Below are 18,985 nucleotides of genomic sequence, written 5' to 3'. Positions count from 1 at the left end.
GATGTGCGCGCGCTCGGCGCGCTGCACTCAGTCCCACTCTCTATTCAATTACTAGGCAAAAGGGCCTTTTCCTTGTTATGGTCAGAGCTGATAATGACTTCAACCCCCCCCCCCCCCGATGCCCTGGACCCCCCTTCCATTACATAAGGATGAATCACACTCGCTCTGATCACGAGTAAATGCACATTTACAAAAAAAAAACACACACATCACGCTGATGAAAACAGATTGAAGGCTTGACAAGATGTGGCAATTCTATACTAGTCTGAGGAGCATTCAATTTGATGTATCGGGGTGGCAGGGGGGGGGCGTGGGTATCTAGCTGAAATAACCCATGATAACGTTTAATATGAAAGCGTTAACACATATATAGCCTCGGCTCCAGAAACAGCTTCCGGGCAGACTGTGTGGACATGAAAGTATAAAGCGAAGCCCTAAATCCACACAGTTTCTACTGATTTATTTCAGCGGAGCCTTAGCGTTAGTATAAGTGCTATAGGAAATGAACATCAGACTCTTTGTTCTTGCTTTCATCGGGGCTGTGCTGTAGCTGTACCTGCAAAAACGGGGGCTGCTGGCCTGAGGGGGTAGAGTGGAGGCGAGCCAGGCCTCCTCTCATGCGCCTCCTCTCCTCGCTCCTTTTGTGTGGAGGTCTCTTATCTCCCTCTCCAGCAGTGAAAGGCAAGGATTGTGGCCCCAGCAGCATCGCTAGTGTTAACTCTTTAAGACCGGGAACTTGTGTCATTTTTAGATTTCGTTGGGCTATTCGAAAATAGCAGATATACAAGCTCATAGCGCGGCACCGAGTGCCGCGCTATGAGCTTGTAGATCTGCTATTTATGAAAAATCGTGAAAAATGTTTGCAAATCTTTCAATATATATATTTTAAAGTGAACATTTGTAACTCAAATCTTTGCTTCTGGGGGGATTCTACAAATCATCGTCTAAATCCTACAGTTTTTTTGAAAAACGTATGTTTCTATATCAGTGGTTCTCAAACCTTTTCATGTCAAAGACCCCCAAATACATATATGTATTTGGCCGCGGACCCCCAATATTTTGTAATAGGGAATCCCAGAAGCAAAGAATTGAGTAAAAAAAAAAACCTTAAAAAAACTATATATTCAAATATTTGCACATTTTCACGATTTTTCAAAAAAATAGCAGATCTACAAGCGAGTGCCGCGCTACAAGCTTGTATATCTTCTATTTTTGAATAGCCCAAAGAAATCTTAAGATGACGCAGAGATGCGTTCCCGGTCTTAATGGGTTAATGTCTCCTGATGCTAATCTGACACATGGCTGATCCCCAAACAACCACTGTCTGCTTTCCCTATTTACACCCTGCTTCCCTTTTCTCTGTCTTTCTTTCTTTCTTTCTCTCTCTTTCTTTCTTTCGTACCTTCCTTTTTTCTCAGCTCTCAACATTCCCTCACCTCAGTTTCCAAGGCAACTAATGAGATATAATTAATAAGATCTATCACAGGGGTGTGTGTGAAGAAAAAGTGAGAAAGGAGGCTTTGAGAAAAAGCGAGAGAGAGAGAGAGCTGGTGGGGTAGCGTGTGCGAAACATGGTCCACACTATAGCACACACACTGCCTATTTAAAACATTGCTTAGGGGGACATTATCTTTGCAGACAATGACTCGCAGTACATTTAAAAAGAGGGGCTTAAATAATTTTCACATGAATATGACGAGGGTGTGGCGTCGAGCATGTTTTCATTTCCACAAAAGAGGGACCCTTCGGGCCAAACTGAGATGAGAACATTCAAGTCGACGAGATCGTTTGAATGTGAAACGAATTGCCCCGTAGATTCGAAGCCAGTTATCTGAACATATCTGAGGGACGTTCTTATGCTTTATTTCATTAACCACTTTCCTACGTTGGGCGTAGACTAAATGTAATTTTTAAAAAAACAATCCCGACACGTTGAGCTTGTAGATCAGCTATTTTCGAAAGTGGTAAAGGAATCAACTTTCTTCCCAATATTAAACATGAAATATTGATCCTTCAATAACATAAAGATGCATTGTTTGAGATAAACAGACGGTGAACCATGCAGCTGTAGACAGTCACACGGTGTCGACAGCACAGCGAGAGGCTGCATGCTACGGCTGAAAATGGCACCGGGGCAAGGCAACGAGTGGTTAATCTGCCCTGATGACTGCTAGCACACGTCAACTCTCCACTGACCCAGCTGTAATCCCCACAATGGATCTAAGCAAGTTCAAACAATCCTCTGTGCTGTGGTAGCACCTATAGGGCTAGGGCTGGGGGCTGGGGGACAGGGTTCTTGTTAGACAGGGACCCATGGAGACAGAAAGCTACTTATCACCTCTGAAATGACATACAAAAAAGAAAGGGAAAAAAAAAAACACAGGATGAAGCTGTGACTCGCGCATCTCACTCAGAGAAGTGTTTTCGGCGCGGCAAGCATTATACGACTACGGGGCTAAATGGGACGACATCGCTCTCTCTCAGATAAACACATGTACACTAAGAAGTGGGAACAACGGCAATAGGAGGTTGGGGGGGGGGGGGGGTGGGAGGAGGGGTTAGGGGGAGGATGGGGGTAAAAAGAAGCAGTTAACCAAAGGACATCAGATGCTGACAGCGTTACCAGACAGACACCCTCCATCTCACTCTCACAGTGCTGTCAGGGGATGGGAGAGGACTCTGCAAGGTGACTTTGACGAAATGCCTTGGGGTTCCGTGAGAAAATGCCATTGACATTACATTAATATCGTGTCTCTCTCTTTTTCTAACTGACTTAGCACCACAGAGGCCTGGTTACTTGGGGGCAAAAATAAAAAAATATATTTAAAAAAAAGGGGCAGACGTTTCGCTTCGGTTTCAAGGAAGATGGGATCTGAGGTCTGCTGCGCCACAACAGCAGCCAATAAGTGACACCAAAATGATGGTGACCAAACAGGCCCCTCGGACAACGACACAGATACGACCAATTCTTTACTTTAACTTCTACAGGCAAGAGACATTTATACAGTTAGAGCAAGGTCAATGTTAAAGTCCAAGCTTTGGGTCTCTGGACTCATGTTTGTGTTTTGATAGTGTGTGTGTGTGTGTGTGTGTGTGTGTGTGTGTGTGTGTGTGTGTGTGTGTGTGTGTGTGTGTGTGTGTGTGTGTGTGTGTGTGTGCGTGTGTGTGCGTCTCGTCGGGTTCGCACACCTGCCTGTCTACGAAAGGCAGACAAACACGAAGAGCAAGAGAAAGAGGCTCGTGGAGAGAGAGAAAGAGCATGAAAGTGTGTTAACCACACAGAGCGATGTAAGGGAAACAGTACTAAAACCTTGGGACAGAGGAAGCACCCGGCTCCCATCCTATCCCACCTCTGTGGGTAGCGTGTGTGCGGTGCCGGCGTTGTAACATAATTACTGCTGGGACACTTCTATTCCCAATGATCCATTTGCGTCAGTCAGGTTCTCGAGCCCCAGCCAATGAATGGATTCTCAGTTTCTCAAGGATAAAGAGATGACCCTCTCCTAACAGTTATATCCATTTCATGTGGAAAAGCCACTCTCCTTCTCAAGGTAAATCCCTTGATGCGTATTTTGAGTGAAACTTTTATGAACAAAAGAAAATGACGGTAACTTCCTTGATATACAAGGGTATGGGTGATGAATTATGTCTCATTAAAAATGAATGTGCTGGACAACTGAGAAATCCTAGATCCTTAGTGTACCAGCTGCTAACAGTGTACCGCTAAAAAAGACGCTTGGACGCGTGTTTAACATCTCTATCACGATTTCTCATTCAGTGTTTCTGGTAACAAACAAAACACACATGGTTGGTATCGTGGGTGAGTAGGATAATTGTTGCTCCATACCGTTGCCAGTGCCACCGCACTTGAACCTATTATTGACCCTAAATAAATCTCTTCTAATCAACCTTACAGTATGTATGCCGTGATATATCGCTAAAATACACTTGACAGACAAGTGGTCACCGACTCACTTCAAATTAACACCCGACTGGTTTAACAAACTATGTCTCTGAGCCAAAAGTCCTCCTCCATCATGAACATTCTTCGTGACAGTATGTCATTTCCACAAGTCAATTTCTTGACATGGGACAACGTACTGGAATTCAACATTCTTCACGGATGAGCACTTTGTGTCACACAAGTTTTGATCCAAAGTCTTGTTGATGTGGTTACGATGTGACCTACCTACAGTACCTCAAGTTTTCCTCAAAATATCCACATTTGTACGTTATTAACACTTTAAGACCTGGAACGCATCCGTGTCATTTTTTGGATTTGAGCTAAAAAGCATTATTTTACACTTTGGCTATTCAAAAATAGCAGATCTACAATCTCGTAGCGCGCCACCGAGTGCCGTGCTACGAGCTTGTAGATCTGCTATTTTTGAAAAATCGAGAAAATGTGTGCAAATCTTTGAATATAAGCGAACATTTTTTACTCAAATCTTTGTTTCTGCGGGGTCCCTGGAACAACATATTTTGAGATGGTCTTGACATGAAAAAGTTTGAGAACCACTGATATAGAAACATACAGGTTTTTTTTCTTCAGAATACTGTTAGGATTTAGAAGAGATTTGTAGAATCGGCTTCAGGTCTTAATGGGTTAAAAAGGTGAGATCCTTTCCAGTTTATAGCGTTTATTTCAGATACATCGTGACAATTTTTTTTATATCAAAGCTGTCGCGTGACAGATATACGTACACACACAAATACCAGCATGTATACGCCTGATTCTACACAGTAAAATTTTAAACACTGAATAGACATTTTGCATAGCGACGCCCCCTATTGCAGAGGCTGTGTGGCCTGATGGCGGTGGTACTATGTGTCAATTTGCATCGGTTGTCCATCAACAGACGGACCTTCTCACCGGGGAAAGATAATAACGTCGACACAGTGGGGAGTAACAGTCCCCCCCCCCCGTCCCCCCCCCCCCCCTCAACCTCACTCCGCTCCTCCAGGCACCCTGCGAGCTGAGTTAAGTGCCATGGCAGCCGTTTGATGTTACACGGACTGCAACTCAGAAATGGTAAACAGTGGAAGATGAATCGAGATCTTCCTCCTGGGGGAATCCGCTGTGTAAGGATATTAGGGACGTTATGCATTAATGCGTCTCTGCCACCGCGCGTTTACCCACTCTCAACCCCCTCTTCTCTGGGAGAAAAAAAACAAAACAAACAAACAAACAAAAAAAAAAAACAACAACACAGAAGATCTCCTAGATTAAACATTCAGATTCATACTTGGCTGTCTCACCCTGAGATACTTTGTTTGATCATCTGCGCTCAGACTTAACAAAATAAACAGCAGGGCTAAGGAGAGAATACATTTTGTGTTACACATACACAGTACAGTACGCATATTATTGTCTAAGGCTGCTGTTGCTCTGTCTGTGCCTTCAGCAGAGAGAATGGCCGTTTCCTTTTAGCGAGAAAAAGAGAGAGAAAAGTTTTTAGAAAAGGCTTAGGATAAATATTTGATTTTCTCTTCCCATTTTATCTTCTCCACCCGATTCCGCTGTTCCAGTGTTCCATTACATAAAAGGTTTATGCAATCCAAGCAGCATGGACAGCCATGACTCACAGCAACAGTGAAAGCATGGATTCGATTTTCTCTTCTTTTTCTTTTTTTTACTTTCTTGCGCGTTATAAAATTAGTCTATCGACAACAATTCCACTTCGGCTCCAATGGGGGATCTGAAGCTATACCGTGTAGAGTTATGTGATAGCTACATACTGTTAACATGTTTTACATGGTATTATATACAGTATGTGTGTGTGAAGTATGCTCAAATACTCAGAAGGCTATAAATAAATAAGCAAGTAAATAAAGTGAAAGACTTACTCATCCATTCCTAAAAATAATGTATCCTGCATGCCCAATGAGACAGGAAGTGGTTGAAAACATGCACACGAGCACCGTGGCAGGGGTGGTCGTAAACGCCCCCTCATCCGTTTTTCTTTAACACCATGCCAAAGTTCAGACAAGGTTTTCATTCTGAATTATGGATGTGATACCTCAAAATAAACATTCCTTATTTTTTGCTCGACCTGTTCCAACAGAATAATGTACAGTAAAGTGTCAACAGAGCCATATGTCCCTGAAAGCCGCGTAAAGACTGCACTAAACGGAGGGGGGAAGATCATAACAATTTCTCTGCCAGTGTTACTGGTATCTTTTCGACAAAAGACCAGCTTCCAACCAACAACGTAACGACTTCCATTCTCTCTCTCTTATTATCGACCTTACGGGCCTTCTTCACTAAGCAAATCAGCATGAGGGGGTATTTCAACAGCAGTGGTCCGCAGTTTCCCCCCCCCCCAAATTAGATGATGTCTGCAAGCCCTGAGAATCGTGTCACATGAGCACCGTTACACAAACACACCCAAGGTCCAATTGACCGGATTTTCACTCGGCAGCCATTTTGCTCTTGTGTTGCCCTCTCAACACTCCTGCTGGCAGCAGTTGGGACAGAGAGAGACAGAGACTGGGGAGGAGAAGGGAACAAAAAAAAAATCGAGAGCAACACAAAGCTGTGACGCTGAGTACAGTCAGGTGGCAGCTCACCAGTGGCCCCGTTTCAACGTTTTCACCTGGATCTGCAAACCCACCGACACACAATTGGAACAGGGACTGATGGGAGAGAGGGAGAGAGGAGGCTGACTGGTACTACATACACACTCCTCCTCCTCCTCCTCCTCACACAATGAAACTGAGCTGGGCCGTGCAGGAGGCTGCACAAGAACATTAATTTAACTCTGTGAGTGTTTACGAATGCAACCAACGGGTCCATTTAGTTGCATTTGTACACTCTCCGGGCCATATTTTGCGTGTCTTTAAAGTACCAGGTCTTATGGCTTAACTTAAGTCATGGCCAATGCTGTTTTGGCCACTCAAAATAATCAGAGCCAGAGTTACAAATGGGTAAATTAGCACTGAAAGGGTTTAAAATAAAGAGGAAATAATGTCATCTACCACCATTTTTTTCCTCCTCTTTCAATACAAAATAAAACATTGCTTAAACTCCATGCTCTGCCATCGCTGCGAGTGATTTTGAAACAGCGCGTGGTTTAACTATGAGAGTGTTGTTGTAAAAGTTCTCCCTGGTAGAATGGAGCCATTTGAGGCTCCATTGATGATGATGTCATGGCCTGTAAAAATGATATATCCCTTGAACCCAGTGACACTCGTTCAAATGGCAGAGGTCAAGAAAGAGACAGCTCCGAGATACTATCAGGATACTGTCCCCACTGTTAGTGTACAGTACATCCAGTACAACTCCCGAGAACTCGAGGGAAACAAAAAGATCACACAGATCCTTGCAGCTTTTTACAACCCTACACACCACAAATCATGCTTTCAGAAATTACCACACGTGTTAACCAAGCTCTGGTTCAAAAGAGGGAGGGAAAAAAAATACATGAGACAAAGCGCTGTTCTGCACAGCGGAAATCATGGGCCTTCCTTGCGAGTCCAGTGTTGATTTTGTCGACTAAAAACTATGACGAAAAATGTTCGTCGACTACCTTTTTTCACTGACGAAAACTAAATAAAAACTAAATGAAAACTAAGCTATGATGACTAAAACTAGGACTAAATATACTGACAATTTCGTCAACAAATAAAAACTGGACTAAAATGTTAGGGAGGGACTAGCCTAGCGGAGAAGAGATCCAGTAGAAGTAAGAGAAGTCATTTTATGTGTGGTTGCGCTCTGAAAATAGCCGATCTACAAGCTCACAACGCGTCGCGCTGTGACACGTTGTGAGCTTTTAGATCGGCTATTTTCAGCATGCAACGTGTAAAATGAGCCATTACGACGCTATCAAGGCCCGCCAAAATACATTTTAGTCGACTAAATCAACTGTAGATTTAGTCTAAATTATTAAAATTAGACTAAAACTACAACTTTTCAGATGACTAAAATATGACTAAAACAGAATGAAATTTTATTCAAAAGACTATGACTAAAACTAAATCAAACTTTAGCTGTCAAAATCAACACTGCTTGCGACAGCGCAACTTTGAACCGAATAAGTCTGAGCCCCAAGGAGGACCATGAGCAAAGAGGGGGCTGTCCATGAGCAAAGAGGGGGCTGCCGGGTCACTTCCCCTTTCTCGTTCATAATGCTAGTGTGTGTGTGTGCTCGCAAGATAATGGGAAGAATCACATCCCCCCCAGCTGTCCAGGTTCAGAGGGCTTCTCAGACAGACAGAAAAACAAGGATATAGCCAGCCAGGCCCCCTTCCTGCAGCCCACGGGGCCCTAGTTGCAGCTGCAAGGAGACCCAACTCTTCCCACCATCGGCTACTGGGCTTTTACTAACCCATTCAATCCGGGAAACGCGTCTGCGTCACTTTAGATTTCCTTTGGCTATTCAAAAAATAGCAGATATACAAGCTCACTGAGTGCCGCGCTATGAGCTTGTAGATCTGCTTTTTTTTTTTTTTTTAGAATCGTGAAACTTTGTGCAAATCTTTGGATATAGACTAAATGTTTAACTCAAATCTTTGTTTCTGGTGGTCCCTGGAACAAAACATGTTGAGATGGGGGGGATCCGCGGACAAATACATTTCATTTTGGGGGTCCTTGACATGAAAAAAGTTTAAGAACCACTGATATTATAGCAACATACGTAAAAAAAAATCCCAGAAGCAAAGATTTGAGTTAAAAATGTTTGAGTTTAAAAAAAATATATATATTAAAAGATTTGCAGAAATTTTCACGATTTTTCAAAAAATATTGCAGATGTACAAGCTCGTGTCGCGGCACCAAGTTTGTATATCTGCTATTTTTGAATAGTCATGGTTATAGCTATAAAAATCTAGAATGACACAATATGTCATGAGTATTTCCGGATTGAATGGGCTAAACAGACCTGCCATTGGAACTGTGACCCCCAGGTCCTGCAGCTGCATTCACACAACACCAGCACACTGATAAACACAAGCCACAGAAGTTACATTTCACACCATGCGCGCTACCACAAGGGAAGTCAGATAACTCAAACTTCAGATATAGAGTTATTTCATTTCATTTCAAAGGAATAGTTGCCTTCGTTAACAGAGCAACGATCCTTTTGTTTCGACGCTCCATCCCGGTGACCCCACCTCACACAGTATTTGACTGTGCAGGGTCCCTCATAAGACTTTGAAGAAAGTTTTTAGATGCACATTTATTCAGCCGTTTCGTTTGTTTGCATAAAATACTAAACACTTTTATGCCTCTGTGCACACATAGAAGCGAGAAAAGTGAATTCTCCAGCGAGGCGTGAGCTGTTTAAGATGTACAGTACTGCATCAGGAATTCAATACAGTGGGGTATATTAGCAATCACATGAGATCTTTTGATCTAGTAAATTAGATTATAATATATTCCTTTGATTTCTGTTTTTTCTCAGTCTCATTAAAATTCAGTCAAAATGCAACTCAGCAAAGAGATGTCTTCTTTAACTTCCAGGCCACAATTTAGCTATCAATTCCAAACTATCCTGCTTAATAATGTACTGTAGTCTGCAGTACAGTGCTGTAAAACAGCTAATAGCTGTAGCAACGCCAGCTCTTGTCTCTTCTCCACGCTGGTATAAGTGCATTAATACTGACGTTTCCTGGCCTGTTGACAAGTTTACTTGTCTGTTGATATAAATAATGACTAGCAAACAACAGCTAGCCAAACCACAACTCAGACTTTTTTTTCTTTTTTTTTGGAGGGGTGGGGGTTGTGGGGGTGCATGTCCTACGAGCGTGGCTCAGTTTCGAGATGAGGCACACTGTGTGATGCTGTGGTTTTTGCTGGCACAGAACATCACCAAAGGAAGGGAAAGGGGCACGTTTACAAATGACTTGACATCTCACAGCTATTACCTTTACTCCACCACATGCATCCACAGTATGCCCTCACAAACCACACCTGCTACACATTAAACAATTGCCAGCATCCACATGGAGCAACATATTATGTGCCTTTGCTAAGTATTTCACATAATGGAAATGGTTTAGTAACAATGTCTTAAACCTATAACAACAGTAAAACGATGTTTTGTGCCGTGCAAATTCAGTGTCAACCACTTAAGCCCTATTTTCAGTGGTGGAAAGTAACTAAGTACATGTACTCAAGTACTGTACTTAAGTACAATTTTGATGGAATTTGTACTTTACTTGAGTATTTAAAATGTCCAATACCTTTACTTCTACTCCACTACATCTCAGAGGCAAACATTGTACTTTTAATCCACTACAATTATTTGAAAACTTTAGTTACCAGTTACTTTGTAGATTTAGATTATTATTACAAAACATATATTAACCACTTCAGCCCTACTTACATTTTGGCCATTTGAAAATAGCCGATCTACAAGCTCACAATGTGTCGCATCGCGACGCATTGTGAGCTTGTAGATCTGCTATTTTCAAAAGATTTGTATACATTTGAAAACTTGAAATGGGACATCTTGCATAACGAGTACTTTTACTTTTGGTACTTTGAGTACATTTTGATGCCAATACTTTTATCCTTTTACTCAGGTACATTTTTGAATTCTGGACTTTTACTTGTAACAGAGTATTTCTACATTGCAGTATTGATACTTTTACTTCAGTAAAACCTTTGAGTACTTTTTCCACCTCCGCCTGTTTTATACTTCGTCGTAGGACGGTGTGCAAAATTATCTGGTACTTTCACAGAAGAAAAAAATTGCCTTTGCCTATAATGACATGCCCCAAAATAGTGCCACCAGGTTGAAAGTGGTTAACTGGGGGGGGCACTGTTGGGCACTGACCGGGTGAGGCGGGCCAGCATGGACGTGAAGCAAAGGGGCAGAAGGGGGGGCAGGTGGAGGGAGGGGGGGGTGGGGGTGTGTCGAGAGAGACGAGGATCATAGTGGTGAAAGAGGATTAACGAGAGATTTAGGCTGGAGGATCTTACTGCCGATTTTCCCTGTGTGGCCCTGCATGGGCTGAGGGGGGTAAGGAGACTTCCGTTTAGTCCTCCTCTCCTCCTCGGCACGGGTTAGGTGGGGGGGGGGGGGAGGAGACACAGGAAGAGACGGTGCACCGTTAAGCCGCTCTGTCCTGCTCAGCAGCACGTGTGCTGAGTGGGCCAAACGGGGTGGCTTACTACCAGCGGTCTCAGTCAAGGGCAGGACAGTTGAAAGGTCACAGCTAGCTGTCTACACTAGACAAACAGAGCCTTTAGCCTGGTCATATATTCACTGGCCTGTCTTCTGACCATGGCTATAAGAGAGGTCTCTGAGGTGGTGTCATTTATTGATATCTAATGAAGACCGTTGTTGTTGATGCTCGACAAGAGTTTCAGGTTGTTGCTTCAGTGTTATCTATGCTTTTATGATGGCCATTGGATTATAATTATAATAAAATATTAAGAACACCTTAAGACCTGAGACCAATTCTGAAAATGTTTGTTGTTTGTATGTTTTAAAAATATACACATTCAAAGATTTGCACACATTTTCAAGATTTTTCAAAAAATAGCAGATCTACAAGCTCGTAGCGCGGCACTCGGTGCCGCGCTATGAGCTTGTAGATCTGCTATTTTTGAATAGCCAAATAAATCTAAAATGACACAGATGCGTTCCCGGTCTTAATGGGTTAACATAAAGATAAGTGAGTTGGCCCTCTATCAATTAACTCGTTGATGTCTAGAAGATTACATTTCAAGCTTTGCTTTTACGTTTCCATTCCCAAAAAAGACAGTGGTAGCACTGTATTTAAGTGAATAAACGTAATTTCATATAGCTTTTTTGCCGCCCACAAGCCCAAAATGTAAGTAGCATTTAGCGAGTTCATGTGGTCTGACATGTGTGGGACCAGCCCTGGACATTAATCCCCCCAGACCAATGGTTTTAAAGTCATCATCGCAGCACATTAAGGCGCTGGCCTAATAGAGAAGAGACTGTGGGGCCTTTACAACCCGGCTGACCGTTTGATTTGGCACACTCCTGATGTTTGCATGCAGGCTAAAAACTGAGGATGTTTTGTGTGTGATTGGGGCTTAAAAGATGACAAATATTTTTACATAAATTTGAAATGATGATTTTGCGTGTTTGCAGAGCGTGTTGTCACTCATATCCTAAGGTGACACGTTTAGCATTAAAAGATACATGTGATGTGGTCCCCTGGAAAGGCAGGGTGCCAATAGAAGTTTTGCAGTTCTGAATTTCTATTTTGGTGACTCATTATTGGGGACGAAAACAGGAGGGATGAAAATGATCAATTTAACCCATTAAGACCTGGAACGCATTTGAGCTAAAAATCATTATTTTACACTTTGGCTATTCAAAAATAGCAGATATACAAGCTCATAGTGCGGCACTAGCTTGTAGATCTGCTATTTTTGAAAAATCGAGGAAATGTGTGCAAATCTTTGAATATATATATTTTAAAGCGAACATTTTTAACTCAAATCTTTGCTTCTGGGGGGTCCCTGGAACAACATATTTTGAGATGGGGGTCCGCGACCAAATACATATCATTTTGGGGCTCCTTGACATTAAAAAAGTTTGAGAACCACTGATGTAGCAACATAAGTTTTTTCAAAAAAACTGTTAGGATTTAGAAGACACTTTGTAGAATCGGAACCTCAGGCCTTAACGGGTTAATTATTGGCACGCTATTTCTAAAAAGAAGAAAAAAGAAAAGGGACGAGTGAAAGTCCTTTCCCTTTAGTCTACAGGGGGCTCAATTTAACCAGTCTAAAGAATTATCTGCTGGGCTCAAGATTCTGCATCCAGGCTCCAGGTCTCACAGGAGAATGCTGGAATCTCCAGATTGATGATGGGGCTCCAATAAACGATGAATCATGTTGCTCAGAGGTCTTTGTCACCAGAGAGAACGTTGAATGGACAACACAGTAATATGTTGCAGTTTCATCCGAAAATTATCTCAGAAAATGATCTAGTACAGTACACCACTGTGACCATGCCTTCACACACAAACATGAGGGTAATAAATGAGTTACTTAAATAATTAACATTTACAAAAGGAATGTTTTTCAGAGAAAAGGAAGAATGTACCGTAATCTTATAAACATGCATTGGTTCTTTGTCCGTCATAAATTTGTTTCCCCCTAAAGCATTGTAATTACCTTGTTTTGTCCTGTCTTACGATCAACAAAGGTGCATTTAATTATGTTCTCTAGAGCAATGCTGTGTTAGCCACAAGCCACGTGCAGCTGACAGCAGCCCAATTCCCCCCAATGTACAGTATATTCATCTAACTCATTGATAACAGCTATTTTCCTGTACAGCTGTCAGTTCAATGCAACTACAAACAGGCAGTAAAAAATGAAAGCAAACAGTCAAAAAAGAACCGACTCAACTCATGGCAAAGAGAGAACGATAGACACACCGCGTTGTCGCTGTAATATTGTTGGATTCGGTATAGTACGGTCAAATAGAGAAAAAATGTTGACTTACCAAACAGTCAAAAGAGCGATATCCTCTTCAGTGGACCAAGAATATTCCAGTCTGTCTTGCTTTCTCAACGTTTCCCTTCTCTTTCAGCTTTCTGTCGTTCTGTCTTCCTCGGGAATATGTCCTGGGAGTGGAGGAAGAGTGGAGGGGGGGGGAAAGTGTTTCACTCAGTGATTCAGAGGCATGGTGTAAACGCCAGCATTCTCTTTCTGACAACCGGCGTTAATTGCAGATCTGACTCGCCCACACACACTCCACATTTTCTCCTGGAAGGAGAAGTTGAGACCAGGCTGTGAGATTTGGAGTATGGTGAGAGAGATGCTGCTAGTCGCCACCTCTCCTTCTTCTCCACCTTTCAACTCAGAACTCGACCCACATACAGTACTAAAATGATGCACCGACATGCATCTAACTGTACTTAGGCGTGCTGTGCACAACGAGCATGTCTCATAACAACGCTACTCAATAACTCCATGAGCAATCGTATGCACGATGGTACACAATGCTAAATCCTGAGCGTTAACTTAACTCAGAGGGTAAAAATGTACCTGCAAATGCATCTTGCTAATCTATCATACAGTATATCATCAGACTGCAGACTATTCTTATTAAATATAGTATGGTCGATTTGAAGGCCTTTTACAAAACTCATTTCCCAAAATGAGCATGAGTTAACTTTTCTTTTCTGAAATGGAACAATAAATATAAAAAAATCCAAATGAATCCTCATTATAAAGCTGGATCAACCGTAGCCTACGCATAAAAAAGGAGTGATGGCTTTGCCTGTATGTTCATATAGACATCGCTGCTGTGATACATTGAACTGATGTATAGCGTAAATTGTTGAAATGACATTCTTTCCATCACCACTCAATGTGGCACTTATCCACACACACATTAGACATAAGAGGTCACGTGATGTGGACCATGAGCAACAAGGCCCATTACTGGTGCAGCCTGGGGCAGCGTACAAGCTAATGACTGCAGATTGGAGGGTGCTTTGTGTTGCTTTACTTCAGAAATCACCAGCAAGCCTATTGGGATGGCTGTGTTAAATGCCATTGGAACCGTGGTAAGCTGTAACAGACCGTATGTACCGTATGCCTTTCATAACACTGCCAAGAAGACACCTGCCCCTGGAAAGGATTGTCAGTATGCAAGGAGCTGATCTGATCTAATCACCTACAGTATACAGTATACCCCACCTGATCTGTGTGGGGTATATACTGTGGGCAGGAGCAGGGATGTGGCGATATGAACAAGTTCAAAAATCTCAATCATTTTTGACTAAATACCTCGATAACGAGACGATAATATCTTTTTGTGGATATCATATCATTTTATTTATTTATTTTTTCATAAATTGTCGAAAATAGCGGAAACAACCGATCTTCACAACGTGTGGCAACGTGACGTGTTGCATCGCGATGCATCATACCGCGTTTTGAGCTTATTTTAGCTATTTTTTACTTTTTTTCAAGAACAAAGTATAGGGCTTAAATGATTAAAACACAGAAAAGACAAAACGCACAATATTACAATATCCAAAATCCTAGACGATATCTATTATCTAGTATCGTCATATCACGATATCGATACAATATCAATATATTGCCCAGCCTAGGCAGGAGCAGAATTATTGTTTTTGACTATAGCGTCAAAGCCAAGTCAAGTTGCCATAATATCAACCCTCGTACTTACAGTAAATGCAGAGTGTAAGTAAATCCAACCACCAAAATAATGGACTACTGTATATAATATTTTGTATTAAAGAAATATTATTAAAAAAAAATTCTAGCTAGATTCCACAAAACAAAAAAAATGTGTACAATTGCAGAGTTACAAATAGCCTATTCCAACATTTTAGAAATTGTTACATTTCCAAAATGATAAATATATACCAGTGTCACTGATATATTGATAAGAAAAACTATATCGTAGAAAGATGTCTGGATTATGGTCAATGGCTTTCTTCCTCTTTCTCAGTTCAAATTACAAGAACAGTAAATCATACTGTAGTTGCAACATGAATGCTGTATCACGTACAGTATGTTCAATGTGAGGAGAATCATTTGAGAAGGTCAGGTTTCTGGTGGCAGTGGAGACACTGTGGCCAGTGGTTCAAGTCACAAGTCTCCAATAGAGGCAAAGAATCACGACCCAGCAAAGATCCACACTCACTTGCCCCCCGTCATGTGACACACTGCTATAAAATCAATTTCATATTTGAATAATTTAACATCAAACTATTGTTTAAAATAAATGCCTAGGTCCTCAAAATGGATACCTTACATAATAACTCATCTATAGTTATGTATTGGCAAATCATGACAACACGCTTACATATGTAGGCCTATACAGTATGATGCACTATATTTGCTTAATTTATCTGATAGACCACACAGTAACAACACCTTTGTTAACAGTGCATAACTGGATTTTCTCTCATCGTCTAATTTCCACCATCTTCTTGAGAGGAACAACAATTTAGTTATTGGTTATAATTGATAATGACCATTTACCTGCTCCATTCAGACATGTACAGTATAAACATCATCTCACTTCATGAAAGACAAATGCAAACTTTCAAAGTAATTGCACTTGTGCTGCTTTCATGCAACATGGACCATTAAGTTAAAAAAGATGTTGCATTGAGTGTTAAGTAAGTAGGCTATAATAAACTGTCTTCAAAGACAGGATAATTAAAAAGGACACAAATGAAAAAACAAGTTTAGGACAATCTGCACCAGCTGACCAGCACCATCTAGATTTCAACATCAATAATGCTAACCACTTAAATTATATATTCAATAACATTAGAAAATGTAGAGGGGGGGGACAAAACAAAAACTATTTCTCCTCAGGAGAGCAATAGATCTGACTATGTAGGTCTATTACAATTACAAAGGTCGGTTAATGTGCAGTTAAAATGTCAACTGACTATTTACAGTAAACTCGCCGCACATACAGTGTTAGGCTTAAAGGGCTGAATTGTAACCTCGTGTGATGGTTATAAACAAGCCAATTACTGTTTTGCCACAACAGTAAGCATACATGACATAGTAAGAATGACAAGACACAACAAAACGCACCACATTAGTTTTATGGCAGCCCTATAATCGTTTCCGAATCACCCCCGATCACACTGTTTATGATCAAACCTTTAAAAGTTGATCGAATTATAACTGACAGTCAGTCCACAGTTTTTGCCCGGATCGACCCGCAACGAGAGCAAATAACACCAGTGTCAACGGACGAACACGCGTTTATTATGGCGTTGGTTGCGCTGATAACTGTTACAGTATAATATAATATTTAGAAACATATATATAACCTCGTATTCTGCGCGGTCTAAAATGTCTTGATCGTTTCCCCCAAATCCACTCTACGTCTCCCTCTTGCGCCTTCCCTGTCCAACACTTATAGTACTGTAGTACTGCTGCCACACTCTGCAACATTGTTGCTATTTTCGTTACTCACCTTTACTCCCAAGTCACTAGTCAGTCGCTGGATATAGATAGATACCCTATATCGGTGGCTCCAGTGGATAAACGTAATTTCAGTCACATTTACACACTGACTGCTATTTTAGGGAGCTGACAAAACTCAGAACTAAGAGCCAGAGTCTATGTCAGTGCGAGACTGAAACTCCTCCCCTCAACTGACGAATAGCCTACCAGAGAAAAAAAAATCAACGGTCTCTCTCTCTGCCTCTATCTCTCTCGCTCGTTCTCTCTCTCTCGCTCTCCCTCTCTTTCTCTCTTTCTCTCAAAACACAAGAAAAAGTGTCCCAACTGGCAAAATATTTGTGAACATTTTACCGAAATTGATTTTAAACGGCTCGACCACCAGTGTCAGCAAGGCAAGCACGTCATAAGTAAAGTGAACTTGACTACCCTCTGCCTGCACCCCCCTAGACAGGGGGTCGTCTGTCACGACCGTCATGGATGAACTTCAACCTGGTGTTTGCGCTTTCTCCCTTTTTGGCCCGTACATCTACTTAAACGTTCAAATTTCAAATATAAAGTGCTTACCCCATGGCCACGGATGTTACAATTATGCACGGGCCCTCAAATGTACCCGTATGTTACGTATTGTTCAATAAAAATCATTTTAATCCAATTGGTGGCCATTTTATCATAGAGTTATAATGTATCAGAGTGCAATACACCTCCCGACTGATAGGATCGCGTAGTTGAAAGCATATGGAGAAAATGGCCACCGATGGAATTAAAATGCTTTTTATTGAACAATACGGAAGATACGGGTACTTTTGAGAACCCGTACATAATTGTAACATTTGTGCCATAGGGTACGCACTTTATATTTGAAATGTGAACGTTTGTGTAGATGTATGGGCCTTATATGGAGAAAAAGCAAACACCCGGTTGAAGTTCATCCATGACTGTCATGACATGACAGTCATGTATCAGGGCTAGCACCCCTCAAATCCTCACACTATTATCATTATCCGGGTTTAAAATTGAGGACTGCTATTTGCTTCCTATAACAGCTCAATCACTAGTGTGAATACTAGCCCTGAAACATGACTGTCATACCATGACAGTCATGGTGCCGAGTCCCCCTGGTCTAAAGTTGTGTTCGATTTTTTCACATTGCCATCTCTCACAAAAACATAAACGTTCAAATTTCAAATATAAAGTGCTTACCACCGAGCCACGGATGTTACAAGGCGATGCGGACCGCAATGAGTACCCGTATCTCCCGTATTGTTCAATAAAAAGCATTTTAATCCCATCGCCGGCCATTTTCTTTTTTGTTTTTTTTTTGTTTTGTAATGTATCAGAGTGCAATACACCTCCCAACCATTAGTGTCGCATGGTTGAAAGTATCGGAGACAATTTGGAGAAAATGGCCGGCGATGGGATTAAAATGCTTTTTATTGAACAATACGGGAGATACGGGTACTCATCGTGGTCCGCATCGCCTTGTAACATCCATGGCTCGGTGGTAAGCACTTTATATTTGAAATCTGAACGTTTATGTTTATGTGAGAGATGGCAATGTGAAAAAAATCGAACACAACTTTAGACCAGGGGGACTCGGCACCATGACGCTTGTATACAAGGCGCGTCATGTGAACCATGGCTAGTGTGAATACCAATCGACAGCAAATTTGTGATAAAGAATTACATTACTACTTGGAGAAACCGTAAGAAAAACTATATGAACATCAGATATGTAAAGTAACTAAGTACATTTACTCAAGTACTGTACTTAAGTACAATTTTGAGGTATTTTTACTTTACTGGAGTATTTCCAATTTTCAGTACCTTTACTTTTATTCCACTAGATCTCAGAGGTAAATATTATGCTTTTACTCCACTACAATTATTTGAAAACTTTAGTTACTAATTACTTTGTAGATTAATTACAAAACATTAACCACTTCAGCCCTATATACATTTCGGAGTCCGTACTTTCATTTTTATTTCTACATTGGCAATGTATTGCAGTATTGATACTTTTACTTAAGTAAACATGTGAGTACTTCTTCCATCACTGATTGTTACTCTATTTGAGGTGAAGTG

The 18,985-nt window shown here is 41.4% G+C and overlaps 1 protein-coding gene across 15 annotated transcripts in view; it reads right to left on the bottom strand.

Annotated features, from left to right (window-relative positions):
- mef2aa (myocyte enhancer factor 2aa) overlaps positions 1–18,985 on the bottom strand; it is a 96,461-nt gene that overhangs the window by 73,942 nt on the left and 3,534 nt on the right. For 14 of the 15 annotated variants that reach the window (XM_080437895.1, XM_080437905.1, XM_080437903.1 and 11 more), the window contains exon 2: positions 13,437–13,557. The gene's annotated coding sequence lies outside the window, so the exon portion shown is untranslated. Of the gene's footprint in view, positions 1–13,436; positions 13,558–16,913; positions 17,062–18,985 lie in introns of those variants that run through there. The other variant, XM_080437902.1, reaches the window with a different exon arrangement.

The sequence above is a fragment of the Gymnoscopelus braueri genome (assembly GCF_963280865.1).
Source record: "Gymnoscopelus braueri genome assembly, chromosome: 9".
In the NCBI taxonomy this organism is placed as follows: domain Eukaryota; kingdom Metazoa; phylum Chordata; class Actinopteri; order Myctophiformes; family Myctophidae; genus Gymnoscopelus; species Gymnoscopelus braueri.
This window is presented reverse-complemented; position numbering and strand designations above follow the sequence as displayed.